Source organism: Alosa alosa, chromosome 16 (assembly GCF_017589495.1).
Source record: "Alosa alosa isolate M-15738 ecotype Scorff River chromosome 16, AALO_Geno_1.1, whole genome shotgun sequence".
In the NCBI taxonomy this organism is placed as follows: domain Eukaryota; kingdom Metazoa; phylum Chordata; class Actinopteri; order Clupeiformes; family Clupeidae; genus Alosa; species Alosa alosa.
The window spans coordinates 31,054,318-31,070,114 of NC_063204.1; the positions used below are offsets into that span (position 1 = coordinate 31,054,318).

Sequence of the window (15,797 nt, forward strand, 5' to 3'; positions counted from 1 at the left end):
AATGAGCATGTTTGCCTGGCTGCTCCCAATTCGGTATAATGAGCAGCTTTCGTCTGTCACAGGGGGTAAAAAAGGAGCCATGACGACTGTCAATCACCAAGCCTCGCTCTGAGGGAGAGCCGCGTCGAGGTGGGGAGAGGCCAGGCACAGATTACTCCACCAGCCACGGAGGCTCCAGGCACTTTATCCCTGACACACACACACACACACACACACGTCACACACTCACTCTCACACACACACACACACACACACACACACCTACACACACACACACACACACACACACACACACACACACATCACACACTCACTCTCACACACACACACTCACACACACACACACACACACACGTAAGGAGAGAGAAAGAAAAACAAAGCTCATGCACTCTCCCCCCTGTATGAGGAGTGTCATACTGACAATGCTTTATTTATATACTCTTATTGAGTTCACAGTGGGAGACTAACTCCACACTTTTATCAACATCCGCACTGCTGCTCTGCTCTGCACCTTTCATGTTTCAGAACATAAACAGATATTTGTATAAGCACCTATAGGTACTGTATATGATACACTTCTATGCAATATTTGCATAGAATATATGCAATATATATGCAATATTTTACTCACATGGGCCATGCTTGGAATTTATTTTAGCTACACTGAATTGAATTGAATTCAAATAGAAATAAGCATTGTTATATATCATTATATATCATTGTTTCTAAGACAGTTATCTTTGAAAGTCGTTTTTGAGCATGTTCAAAGTTTGACAAAAACATGTCTAATTTCAAAGAGGCAGTGATGGACTGGGAGCTCAGTCCATTAAAGGACATTGTGCTGCCGAGTGCACAGAAATGTGGAGGACAAGAGACACGAGTGGTCATGCGTGTCGTTAATGGTGGGAGGAACTTGGCTGTTTGATGAGCCAGTTAATGCACTGAGGAATACATTAACAGTGATGGCCAGCAGTATAGCAACCCCCTCAAGTCAGGTTTGCTCATTAATCTTTTTTTCATCCTGTCTTTTAATTATTTAACATAAAAGCCACAATGTCACAGATGTATTGGGTCTGTCAAAATAATGAGTCAACTATGAATTTTGTATAACTAAATATGAATCATTCTTTACTTGCACTCTGTTTGAGGTGATGTAGGTGATAAGGCAGCTTCGTAATTGAAGAATAATTACTAGATTCTTTATTCTATTCCATGAGGTCTGTATGACTGAAGGGGTTGTGATGGAGATTCTTTCAGACAATAATGTAATGGGTCACATTACAAAGTACCGGTAGATTTTGTCTTCTCACCTATACTGGATACATTTCAGTTCAATAACCAACATGTTGCCATTCCATTATATCCTCACCAAGACTCATTACAAGAGTGGTGAAATTATCATTTGGTGACATCGCTAAAAATAAGGCTGTTTTGTTGAATAGCCAAAAAACATTTCTACAAGTTCAGACAGCCTTCCAGATCTATGGGCCATTGCAGGTTTCTCTTTGAGCCGTCTGAGAAGGCTCAGGACCATTAAACTTAACTGGTTAAACATTTATGCTGGAATGTTGTCAGTCACATTACTGTGGATTGCCAGTTTGTATTGCTTTGCTATTGCCCCCCCCCCCCCCTCATTAGACTGCTGCTCCTTGTGAAGTTGTGAGAAAAACAAAGAACGGTTTCACAAAGACACGCAGTCATCGAAACTGTCACTTCGGTAACTTAGAAACTACTGGTATGTGGTTTGTTTCTGCTCCCTTTTCTCATCATACACACATACACATAAAACACACACACACACACACACACACACACACACACACACACTTCTTCTCATTATAGTTATTGTTATTATCATTAGGTGCCGTTAAACATGTGATGAGACACATAAATGAGGTTTGATATCCCGTAAAACACTTGTTTGTTTGGTGAACAAAACCCTCCATGGTATCTTGAACTAGCCACAGTCTGGAACCAGAGAAAGGACCTGGTGCATTCCATTCCCTGAGAATGAAGATTAATGATGATGTTTCATATTCCACTCCTTAATCTCCATACAAGCAACATTAAAGTAAGCCACAATTGTTACAGTCCTTATGGTAATTAAAGTCAATTAAAAGAGAGAGGAAATCTTCTTTTGTTGTTAATCTTTTCTTTTTTCTCCCCTCCTCGTAGCAACAGAAGTTTGATACTATGAAAGAAAAGAAAGAGCAAGGTCAAGCATTCAAACTGAAGACATTTTTGGCAAGAAGTCTTGTCAGGAGTTAGAACTTTATAAGTCATTGCAACGTAAATTAATTATTGAACTTGGCAAGAGATCAATTGTTCCACTTAAGTGATCCAATTTCAAACTGGCACCATATTGAGATACCTATGAAAATATTCATCATTACCACAACAGGATGATAATTCCCACATGTAATTAGTCCTCGTATTAATTTATTCGCAAAAGAACACTTTCTTAACTTCCTTAATTATATACTCACACTTAATTATATTTAGTTTGTTTTAGAGTCACAGATGGAAAACATATTTATTTTGGGAGCCCCCAAAACTCCACCTGGAAAAGAAACTGCCTCCACTGAGATGCAGAGCCGTCTGGTAGGAATTTACTGGATTAGTTCGGTCACAAAATGTGAGATGAACCGCATTGTCAATCAGCCTTAGGGCAGAGAGAGAGAGAGGAAGACCTGTCAATCAAAGCAGGTCTTCAATCGTCCCATTCAGAATCCCTCTGGAATTCGTCTCTTCTTAGTGACATCTCTGACATTCTAGAACAGAGGCCACGAGGCCTGGGAAAACAGAGACACAGGTTCCGATTCCCCCTCTTCATTCCACACATTCGCTTTCATCCAGAGCAAATGTTTCAAAACACAACAGTTAATAAGATAAATGGACTAATCTGATGTAATTTCCTTTGTGTATTTGCGAGAATGTCTTTACAAAATGAGCAAAAATAATCAATCCGCCTTTAACATGCAATTATTTAAAGAAATTGCTGTTTACTAGATTGTATTAACAGCGTAATTTACTGATAGTAATGATCATGGTGTTGCTATTATTACTTAATGTAAACTTTCACTGTCAGTGTAATAACAGTGAAAAAGTCTCCAGAGTCGAGACACTGTAATTGTTGTTATAGCAAAGATGAACATTTGCGCAAGTTTTATTTTGTCTGGGTGCAGAGTGATTTAAGGTTTTATTAAGCTCTTGTTCTGGCAGATTTCATATAAGGCTCTACTAAGTTCAGGAAGAAAAAAAAGAACCCCTGAGGATCAGTAATAAAAAGGTGTGTAGCTTCATAAAAGACATTCAAGGAATGAATAAACTGAATATAATGAGGTTCCCTGCGAACACATCAAAATTATAAATATGCTAGTTGTAAATTTACTCTAATTGAGAGGCAAGAGAAAGAATAACAGACATGCAGTTGCATTTTTTCCTCCCTTTCTTTCCCTCTGCCCCTCCACCCCTTTATTTTTTTTGGTATTCCAGTCCACAGCAGTTTGGAATAAGGTATACGAAGCCATTGGTCTTGTGGATGTATCCTTGACACCTTCTGCCCCGGAGTGGAGTCTATTTACCTCCGATCAGATCAGCATCTTTATAGTTTATCAGCCTTGGGGTTCAATTTTGGCTTGGATGGTTTTACAAATGAACGCAATCACGGGTGAGCCTGCACATCCTGATTGCATGGAGGAAACAGTGGCTGTGGAAGTTTACTGGATTATCGTGCCACTTGAGAATGGAGCACACAAACACAGGGAGGTGAGAGAAAGAGAGAGAGAGAAAGAGGGAGAGAGAGGGAGATAGATGGAAAGAGAGAGTGAGAGAGGGAGGGAGGGAGAGAGAGGCACAGCAGTGCTGGGTTCTCGCTATTGGCATTCAGGCCTTGTACTTTGTCTTATTTCACTAAAATAATATAATTGTCCCTCATCTTATTGCTTGTAAAGCCATCTCCTTTCTGCAGGCGATGTAGGTGATCAATGTACTATCTAACAGAATCAATTCTTGCAGGAATAGCGTTTGTTTTGAAAATGATCCTATAGGTAGGACAAGGGGGATGATTCTGGCGCTGCTATTAGTTTAGCGAGTTGGGAACCCATGTTCCCCACAAACTCACTTCCATTTCTCATGTTGTGTCTGTGTGTGTGTGTGTGTGTGTGTGTGTGTGTGTGTGTGTGTGTGTGTGTGTGTGTGTGTGTGTGTGTGTGTGTGTGTGTGTTTGTGTGTGTGTGCGTGTGTGTGCGTGTGTGTGCGTGTTTGTGTCCATCCATCCTTTGAAGCACTTTTTGTTTACTTTACACAGTATTCTGATAATCAACACATGGAAATAGTTGTTTGCTAATTAGAGGATGTTTATTTTATTGTAAGCTAAAATGTGTAACGGGTAACACAACAAGCTTGTCCAACTCTTCAGTTACAAAAGGAACAGTAAAATAAACTATACATCAGTTTTAGAGCTATAGAAAGATGTTTTTATTTTTTTATAATTTACAAAAGACAACAAAAAAGTGGAAACATGTAGCATATTTCTAAACCACAACAAGTTGAAACACAGTGAAGACATCATATTCCAGTGAATTTGTCATCCTAAATGCTGTAAGTCAAATTCCGTATAACATCAATTAATGCAGAACTATTAATTACATAATTATCTGTTGATGACATATCCCATCTAGGCGCAGAGGTTAAATTGAGAGCTGGCTCGAGGTATAGACGTGCAAGTGAAGCATAAGTGGCAGATCAGGTTGTTTGAGGGCTTATTTACTCTTCCCTTAATTGCATGTCAAGTTTGATTTCATAACAGGTCCAAAAGCTCAAAGAGTGAACCTGGAATATCGCACTGTGCAGAGAAAAATGTAAAAGGAAAGGGGAAAAATGAATTAATCAATGTCACATAGCCAGTCCCAATCAGTAAATCCCTATGTGCCTGGCTACAATTCCACATCATTTAAACAATCATATCAAAAGTGAATTAGGGATACCTCTGGGGTGAGACCCTGGGACTAATAAGAGCCAAATAACTATTACAGACCAGGTCTTGGGAAAAGCCCTTTGAAGAGATTAGTCGAGGATTTGGTGAGGGAAATCAGACCAGCAGGATTGGATTTGGCAGGTCAGATCTTCCCTCTATTGCTCCTGAGATTCCTGCACTGTGTCATTTTTACCATGTATTTAAAACCAAGCAAACTTTTATGACCACATGTAAGGCATCCCAGAGCCATTGGCTCGGAGGCAGCCGAATACACAACATCCATAAGTTTGATTTTTTTTTGTTTGTGTGTTTGTTTCTTTAGTTGAATTTTTGTCTGTTGATTAAGATGTGGCTTACGACAAGACAAATACAGTATGGTGGATTAGTTCCTTCACTGGCAGACAGACGGCAAAAAAGAAAAGGGAAATATTATTTCAATCAGGATTATGGCTAACTCTAGGAACATTGTTCTCAAATATGGTTACTTAATATCTGGGCAGTCCCAGAATGATCGAACCAATTTGATTTGTGAGGGAAATTAGAAAGGAAGTTGGTTTCATGCTGCCCTCATTTATTCCTTTTGAACCAAAATAAATTCAAATTTTATTCAAGTCTAGATAATCATCAGGATGATAATTTTTTTCCTGTTTTGTCCAAAGGTTTATTGAATTAAAACTAAACGGTTCCACAAAAAATCACAATCACAACTAATACGGTACATCCATAACATGTTCCCTTTCTCTTGTACTTTCACCAAACCAAATTATCCAACTATAAGTCCCCATGGACAGCCATCTGGATGCAGATAAAGCCTGTTTGTCACTCATACGTATAAATGCCTCTCTCTGACATCCGTCCAGTCAGTGGTATCTCTCAGCCTTCCCCCCGTTTCAGACCCTCGACTTCGCAGGCGCTTCACCAATGCAATCCCAAGACTGACCACTCACTATTTGGGCTGAACAGGATGTGGAACTGTAACTCAGAGTTCAGTTGTAATTGGTTACGGTCACGCTACCCAAACAGGAAGGACTCTGCAACTGATTAGAATTCTTCCTCCTGCAATAATAGTGCCCCCCACACACACACACCCCACCCCCGAAATTAATTACGTTCAGGGGTCTATTCCCACTATTGGTTTTCCTGTTTTGAGGGCCGCTTTTACCGAGGACACGTCCCCAGACAACAAAGCCGAGTTTTCAATTACGGGGGAGTCGTACTGGGCCGCTGAGCGCAACAGACACACATCCATCACGGCCCCAGACGGAGAAGGAGACGCGGCGCTCAGTCAATGCCACACGACCCGGAGTAATCCGCCTGACTCTCTCTCTCTCTCTCTCTGCCCCTCTGTCTGTCTATCTCTCTGTTTGCCTCTCTTTCATTCTGGACAGTTATTTCAGTTAGTAAGGTTTTACTGGTTTCTTTCTCTCTGTGTCTGTGTGTGTGTGTGTGTGTGTGTGTGTGTGTGTGTGTGTGTGTGTGTGTGTGTGTGTGTGTGTGTGTGTCTGTATGCATCTTAGTGTGTGTGTGTTTACATTCTGTATGCATGAGCAAATCCACCTGTGTGTGTGTGTTGTGTGTTTATGAGCATCTACAAGTGAAAAACAAAAGAATAAGATGAAAGACGCCCACTTCAGTGTGTCTGAGATTTTAGAACATCTCGTATTTGTTATTCAATTGACACTTACAGTATTGGTTGCATTTGCAATTGATTCAAAGCTCAAAGAGTCCTCATTGTTCAGACTGTAGTGTACATTGTAACAGCATCAGCAGGAGTGCTGCTTGTACAAAAATAGATCAATGCATAATTTTTGGTGTCCTATATTTACATTTATACGGCTGCTTACATTACACCTACTTCTCCACTTAACAAACTAATCCTATTGATATGGAAATGAGCCGAAGATTCATAAACGACGCAGAGAGTGTGGAAATTCCAGATTTTTAAAAATATTTCCTAAAATTCGGTCTGTTCTTGATACTGGTTATAGGATTACACAGCCCACCGTACTTACACAATGAAGAGCTCTATTCTAGTGAACAAAAGATTCTACAGGCTGGACACATTCTCCACAGTCAAAAGGTTAATCAAAAACAAATTTGGCAAATATTCTGAAAATGTGAAGCTTTGAATGACTATAACAAAACACCCTGAAGAGAAGTAAGCACACTTTGACCATATGGAGCTTACCAGTCTTATGTTTGTAGATGCATTAAGAAATAACATTGATCTCACCATTGTTTTCCTATAAGACTTATTACAGTTATATCGGGTGATAAAAAACTCTTTTTCAAAAATCAATGAAATTTATTTTTAAATTAGAGTATAAGTGAGGGCAGACAAAGAGCAGCAAATAAATTATAGTCTATCAAGTATTCCAATTGTCTAAAGGTATATTATCTTTTTTTCCACAAAGAAACACAGTCACATTTATATGAATATGTGCGAATAAGAAAAGACAGTATACATAAATCTCTGTGTTTAATTTTGCATACCTAAATATGCGCTTAATATCCCAGAATTCCCTTATTCTGCCTCTGATATGGCTCTTCAAACTGCAGCAGCTCAGAATGAAAGTACAAAAAAAACCTAGCAGACATGTTTCAGAACGACCATATGCCACTTGCCACAACTTGCTGGTTGATGGTCACATTACGTTTTAAGGGTGTCTAAGGTGATTTAGTGCTTGGATCTTAAATATTAAAATGCTCGTGATAAAAAAAATGCAGTTACACTGAACACTAAATCCACTGGAGACAGTAAGAGGCAATTATGTGTGACAATCCCTGAAAAAAAGGAATATAGTCCAATATTTTTCTTTTCACATTTCATTACACTTTTATACACACATGCATACTTACCTACAGTACATACAGACAGCATATTGACATGCCTACACATACCTGCACGCACACATGCACTGTGTATAGCCTACATAAATATATACATACATACATTCATACCTACATACATACATACATCCGTGCATACAAAAAACAAACAACAAAAGTCTCTGAGGCATTTTGTATGTGTTCAACTTATAAAATATTTGGTGGCTGTGTACATACATGACCCCACATCCTAATAGCAAGCATACATTTTATCCTTTGCAACTAAAGATGTTACTTCTACTTCTTAAGTATGTCACTTCTACTTCTTAAGTAAAGCAAAGTCAGTGAGGTACTCGTGTCATGTATATAGCAAAAACACATGAAAACAGAATCCGAAGGCTTCCTGTTCTTTGCAATGCAAACTCTTATCATCTGAAAAAATCGCTTGTTTTTATCTGAAACAACATTTTAAACCATCACTTACCCATGCCTTACTTTACCGAAACAGCCGTGCCTGCATGTGTTGTCTCTCATCGAAGTCGAAAATTGGGGAATGGCCTGGAAATTGGAAACATCTAGAATGCGGTCCAGGAGAGAAAGGAAATCAAAGTTAAATGAGATCATGCATGCCAAGAAATGTTTCACCATGGGGCACAGAGGAAGCTGAAGATAAGGAAAAGAAGAGGAGAGACCGCTTAAATGTTGTGCTACTCAGATCTGTTAAGGGAATGTTGTTTATGGCATATGTACGTGTGTGTGTGTGTGTGTGTGTGTGTGTGTGAGTGTGTGTGTGTGTGTGTGTGTGTGTGTGTGTGTGTGTGTGTGTGTATGCGTGCGTGCGTGCGTGCGTGCGTGCGTGTGTGTGTGTGTGTGTGTGTCATTGTGCTTGTTGATGTGTCATCCCCATGCACATGTTCATTTGCAAAGGTGCATGTTGTGCAACAACTAATGCAAGCCACATGTGGGTATAGCGATAGCTAGTTCATGTTCTTAATGCTTGTGTGGATTCTCATCCTGTTCACCACTTACCCTACTAAACAGTCATACATTTCCCCCTTGCCACACTGTGATAAGCCGTTATATACAGCCAGGTGCTTAGAAGTCTTAAAGTGCACTAATGTTGGGTCAAAAGTTGCTTAACAATTACCGCTTTGTGTTTGGGAATGCAGAGATCATTTCAGACACTCAACTGCATATTCACCTCCCGGTGTGTTTGAAGTGGTGTACCACAAACAATTAATCACAGGATGTGCCCTGGCATTCAGTTCCAGTGACGTGCAACAGCAGAGCTCAAAGTGTCTCTTCAAAGGACCACAAAGGCTTCCAAAAGAAATGATCCACCCCTGTTAATGAAGGATAGATTCTTTTGAAATTAAGAATGATATTTATTTGGCTTAATTTGAAAGTGTTTTGCTGGCACTTTTTTGAGTGAAGCGTTGCAATTATTAAACTGTACAGGTACACTTGTGGGACATTTGGCTGACATTGAGAAACTGCAGTACTAAACATTTCTGTGGAAATAAAAAAAACGTTCTGGCTCCTCTCTCAGCATTGTAAAGCAAGAAAAAATTGGACAGCTTTGAACGGAAGGTGTCTGGCTTATGTTTATTCAGTTTAACCTTGCATTTACCCTTTAAGGTATTCCTTCACAGACACGGCTGTACTTTACATCTATATATGAAAGTCAGTGCAAGAAGGTGATCAAGAGGAAGCATGACATACCAAAGGATCCAGTACATAGGTGAAGTGAGCCTACATGTGAAGAGATCAGACTGCCAGGCACATGTCAAGGCGGAGGCATTCACCCTCAGGACCCTGGAGAAAAGACAGACAGCCGTGCAGATTTCTCTCAGACACACACACACACACACACACACACACACACACACACACACACACACACACTCACACGCACACACACACGCGCGCGCGAACACACACACATACAGAGGCCCCTGCTCTCATGTCACCTATGTACTTTAACACTTCAGATTTGAAACTTTGACTTTAAAAAGGCTTTTGTTTTGGGCTCTGCTGCCATACACATGTTTAGCACTCTGTTAGGGTACCTCTGGCAGAATATTGTTCATAATCAATCAACATTATCTGTAAACAGTGGTTAAAATCAACAGATAAATATTAAAGGGACACCAGGCAACATTTTCGTGTTAATTACTCATCTTCGTAAGTCGGTATATGGTTAAATGACTCATTACAGGGCTAATGAAGACTCTCTCGCCCGCCCCTACTGCCTGTAGGAAGAATATCCCGCTTGCAAGTTCAGTGTATCGTACCCGCTGACCGAAGCAGGATCAGTTTACATCCTACATCCACAGCACAGAGGCAGGCTAACGAAACGCTAGCGATTGTTGCAAACGTGTGTTATGGTAGACCCGGTGAAGAAGCAGCGAAAACCCTTGACGGAAGATGCAAAGAAAAGGAACAGAGCTTCAGACCAAGCGAGGGGGAGTTTCGTAGAGAAAAAGCATCAGGCTTGCCTGGTGTCCCTTTAAACATTAGGGGATATTTTTCTGTGATTAAGTGTGTGAAGATGCATATACTGGTGCAGATAACAAAGTGAAACCAATCATTTAATAATAAGATATTAAGTCATCCTTAGCTGCTATTTTCCTCCGTTTCCCTATAGGTAAGCCACTGAGCCGGGAGGTAGATCCTCTTCAAGTATAAACTAGTTCAAAGACATTTTTTGTGTCTTTTTTAGCCTCATCATTACTCTACTGTGCTGGAATCAATTCAACAGCAATAACTTTTACTGGACTTTTACAGTACTGACGCTTGTTGAAACTCTAGTGCCCTAAGGCCTGTTGGGTCTATTACATTTGTGCATATACTGTGTGAAAAAGAACATTGGTGAAAACTAAGTTTACTGTTGCAGTTCCAGTTATGAAATCAATGGATCATACAGATTGTATGTTGGTACATTATGTATGTTGGTACATTACCTGGTTATATTAATTACATTTATTCATTGAGGTCTCCTTAATTTCCTGAAATATGTTTTTTTTGTTATCTTTGTAAAAATCCTACTATCAAACTGATCTTGTGGCCTATCTTGTGTCTATCTATCTTGTCAAATGTGTCTTGAGTGAACATTTCAAGTTGTGCAGTTTTAAAAGATGTGTGAAGTGTTCTTGGTGAAATAATAACAAGTTATTTTTCAATTTCCTTCTATGTCTTTTGTTTATGTTTCCAGTCCATTTGAGGCAAACGATGAAAAACGACTTTTGTCACGATGACTAAAACATTTTATTCCTGCTCATGTGTAGTGCTGACAGTCGACTTCCTGAGTGAAGTCATTTCCTCAAAGAGTCATTGAAAGAGAGATTTTGTAACCTCTGCTGAAAACCAGCTGAATAGAACATGCAGCAACAGTGCACATAGTTGACAGAGAGGCATTTCACAGCTCCTACTACTATTCCAAAGTCTAAAATAAAAACTGAGGTATGATGTGATTCTCCATGACACATTGTTACTATGGTGAAGAGAAATATTCAGACACTCAAAACAAAAAATTGGTCATGGATGCAACTTGCACCAAAAATGTATTTCTGGTCACAGTGAGCATCTATTAGAAGTTATATGGACTTCATTAGCACAATGTGATGCTTTTGAAAAGCCGTTAGTGTTGCCAAGTTCTTATGCTACTGTAAAAAAGCACAAGTGCCCCTTATCCTGAAATTCCAACATCCTGCAGCGGAAGGCTTTTAAAATACTGTCTGTAAGGAATGCAACATTTATGAAGCCCACTGCCTCACCACGCAGCACACACCAACCCACCCACCACTACCATCACATCCTTGCTTGATTTATGTGAAATAATAATACACTATTTAATGCTTAAACATGGCTTGGAGCAATCTTCGGCTATCAAGATGTACAATGGAGAAACGGCTGGGGAAGACAAATCGCCTGGTCGAGTGGTGATGCTTGTTTAAAGGTGTTCGGCAGATATTAAACTATATGTAATTGTACACTAACTCCGTGCTGTGGGCACCGCAGGCTCAGGCAAGGAATGATGGGAAACAAGGGCCTTGCCGATGCACATGAAGAAGAAGGGTAATCAATTTGGCTCAAACATCAAGGAGGAGGGAGAGAGAGAGACAGAGAGACAGAGGCCCTGTCAAAGCCCTCCCAAACACACACACACACTTAGAGTTTCTCTACTTCTCTCACACCAATACACACATACACAAACACACACACACACACACACAAACTTCTCATTCCTTCTCTAAAAGGGGCTGCTTGCCGTGCGTCTCAACAATGACCAGGGGGGAAACCATCCATAGGGTTTTTACAAGAATGCAAACTCCCTCCAACTAAATCCCCAGTTCCCTCGCTACTTGTTAGTTTTCAGCCGTTTTCCCACTACAGTGGTGGAAAGCGATGTATGACCTTGTTATACCAGTATATAAGGTACACAGATATAACAGCATACAGTACGTTTAACATTATAATGAGCTTTAACATCCTTTTCCATCTTTAATCAAGCCTTTTGATGTATTTTTTTACTCTCTCAGATGCAGACACGAGCATTTTTACACTAATGGATTAAAACCACAACATCATCGCAGTGAGGATCTCAGATGTACAGTATGTTTATCTGAAGACTTGTAGAGCGAGATGCTAACTAGCTCAAGGTCATGGGGTCAGTTCTCATGCATGAATCCTATTGGTCATATATATACAGTGTATGTGATTCCCTTGGCCAAGAAGGAGGGTAGAAAATTCAGGGAAACACAAAGGTGAACATGTCAATACTGCATTTACCATGAATTATATGTCCGAAAGGTGCCGATTAACACAGAAACAGAGCCAGGCGTTAAGCTAGATTTATGGTTTCCTGGGTGCCGTCTTTAATTAAAACTCATCCCGTGTTGTAATATAAAAAAGGGGATTCAAATAATGTGTGTTCACGAGTGCTTCACCAGATTCCTGGCCCAGGTAAACAAACATAGCAATTACCCAGCCAAGTGTAGCAATGGCGTTGTGGGGAGTATAGTGAGCTGTGGGTGGCTCACCCTCTTTCACAGGAACGGTGCACTGGGCGTTCCTCTACCACTCCTTCCACTCACCTCCCCCCTCTCTCTCTCTCTCTCTCTCTTTCTTGCTCTCTGACTCTTTCTCTCTCACTTCTCCTACTCTTTCCTCACCTGTCCGTGCCAAGAAAAACACCTCCTCTAAATCTGGTGATTCACATGCAATTATAGCACGGGTGAGCCACAGGTGTTGAATTCTTTTGGCGAGCTATAAAACATTATATGCATGATTTGTGCAGTCAGCGAGCTTTGTAATTTCATTTCGCCCCTTTCATGTCTTCCTCTTCTACACCACACCATCCATTTCACACATCGTTTTTTTTTCTTATACTGTGATAAGAGACACCCAAAGAGGCTTGCAGAGATGCAGCCCCACCCCAGCTTCATACCCACATACACACACACACACACACCACCCCACTCCAGCCTCATACCCACATACACACACACACACACCCCTTCCCACCCCCATACCCACATACACACACACCCCATCCCATACCCACATACACTAACACACACACACACACCCATCTCAGCCCAATACTCGGCCTGTAGTACCCCGGTCCCTGCCATGGCCTCTAAAGTGTCTCCCTGCCAGTCACGTGGGACTTTTCAAAAGATGTCAGACGTCAGATACGCACACGAGCGCTGCCTGTTGCCACGGACACACGGAGATGTCCTTGGGGTAAACTAAATAAACTTTCCCCTCCACTTAGCCCCGCTCCTAAATGTGCCATTGTGAGCGATAATCCTGGCAACGCGCTGCTGTTCATCACTAGAGTGTGTCTGGTGTGTGTGTGTGGGATGGGGGGTGCATGTGTGTGTCAGTGTGTGGCAATGTCTGAGCATGTGTTTTGCTGACACACGAATGACACACAAAGTAACACATTTTCAATGCAGCCATTGCATAAGCTAGCCAAACTATTTCATAATTTGTTAATTCATCAACCATCAAAGTGATGTGAAGGACTTTATAATTCCCTTCTATAAGAATTCTAGGTAACCAATGAACTTTACTTTACTTCATACATGTTCCACTCATACCATATCATACAAAGGGATAATGGATGTCTCTGCTGTGATTTGCATTTTGCACCTACTACACTCAAAATAATTACAAACTCGAGAGAATCGAGAGCTATAAAATACATAATGTGTTTAAAGGTCACATGAACAAGCAAATGTATTACTGCTCATAGCAAAACTCTTAATTAACTAACACAACATAATTTGCTTTCCTATCCTTGCACAGATGCATACTTCATTTTAAATAAAAGGACAATCAAACATGTTAGTCATTCCTTGAAGACATATTTGCACACTCTTCCCTCCCGCGTATTTGTGTTCCCATGGTTGAGTATGTTATGGAAGACTGACATTTGACTTAAGGAGAAAAAAAAAACAGATTTGCTCTATCACAAATTGGGTCTTTAATTACATTTCTCCTCCACTGTCCTTGGTGAGTTTGCAAAGAGGTATGCTTCCCCCTCCTGGCAGCCAACATTAAAGTCTGTTCCAGTCTTGGGCTTTCACGTCACCTTGTTTTGAGTACACCATGCCACATGTTCTCTATACACTATCTGACTTGGTTACTTTGGATGTACTAGTTATTACAGTAACTGAAAATACAGATCTAGGGTTGCACAGATAGATGATACTTACAAAAGTGTACTTTTTTATTCCCATATGAGATCAAATTGGCATGGTGTGCCAATCCTTTACAAATGACTTGGCTGAGATATATTTGTGTCATCTTGAGATATTGTGTATCTGAGAAAACTTTGTGACATCTTCAATCCAAAACAAAGGCACGGAGTTGCTGAGTTTCTCTGCAGAGCTACATGTCTGCGCTTTGATCAGAAAGACATGAAATATAAATAAGGTCAACTCTGACCATCTCAGTGCATGGAGTGTCAACATGGCCAAGCTTTCTGTGATGAGAGTGAGAGAAAGAGAGAGGGAAAGAGAGAGAGCAAGAGAGAGAGAGAAAGAGGAGAAAAAGTGAGAGCAGCTAGCCCAACAGATCAAAGAAAATAACATGAGAGAGGATATGAGTGCTTTGAGAAGTAATATAGCCGAGATACCATCTGTTTTCCGTATCATGCAGCAGGCTTCAGACAAGGACAGGAAAAGACAGAGCAGACAGGCCACTTTAGCCGCGGATAAGGGCGAGCACAAATAGGTTATTAAGGAACCTTCAATTTAATATAAGATTGGTGGACATTAAAGCGTTTCTTTGAAAAAGGGTCCCTTCCCCCATTGTTGGGAGAGATAAGCATTATATGACAAATAAATTTGGAGGATTATTTTATAAGATGGGCGCCTGTGTCATTTTCCTTTGGTATTTTCCATTTTGAAGGTGGCACTTTGAAATTGAGAGTGGGCGATGATGTATGGGTTGATTTCCTTCCTTATAATTTGAGAAAAGTGGGTTAGTGTGAGGATACAGAGGGGTCATCGGAAGAGGATTAGGAAATGGACACATTGACCATCCGCCATGGAGAAAGCCTCTGCTCTCAAACATACACCAGGGCATCTTTCTCTCGCAGCTTCGTTCAGACACCATAAAATAGGACAGCACTAGTAAACAGCTGAAACATGGAAGAAAAACGTCTACATTTCTTTTTCTTTCAATTCTCAAACATATAGTGCAGAAGATTAACAGCTATTCACATATTTGAACACTTTAATTGATTATTTAATGTGCATTTTAACCATTGTCTTTTCTGTAAGGTATAGCCATAATGCAAAGTAAAGTATTTGTCTTATTCCTTGACAATGCAACATGCAACCCCTTCAGAACAAGTCATCCTCTGTCAGCCTGACAGACATTAACCGGTCTTGCATCCTAATGCAGAACATGCAGAGGTCACTCAGCTGGTGTACTCTTCCAGAAGATTTAAAGTTCCCTCTGATCTGCAATGCAA

The 15,797-nt window shown here is 40.4% G+C and overlaps 1 long non-coding RNA gene across 1 annotated transcript; it reads right to left on the reverse strand.

The window, feature by feature from the left end:
- Positions 1-1,729: 1,729 nt before the first annotated feature.
- LOC125309688 lies at positions 1,730-8,375 on the reverse strand. The gene is made up of 3 exons (XR_007196172.1): positions 8,292-8,375; positions 2,561-2,662; positions 1,730-2,191 (listed from the first exon to the last, which is right to left on the reverse strand). It is a non-coding gene; the product is annotated as an uncharacterized LOC125309688 (long non-coding RNA).
- Positions 8,376-15,797: the final 7,422 nt, after the last annotated feature.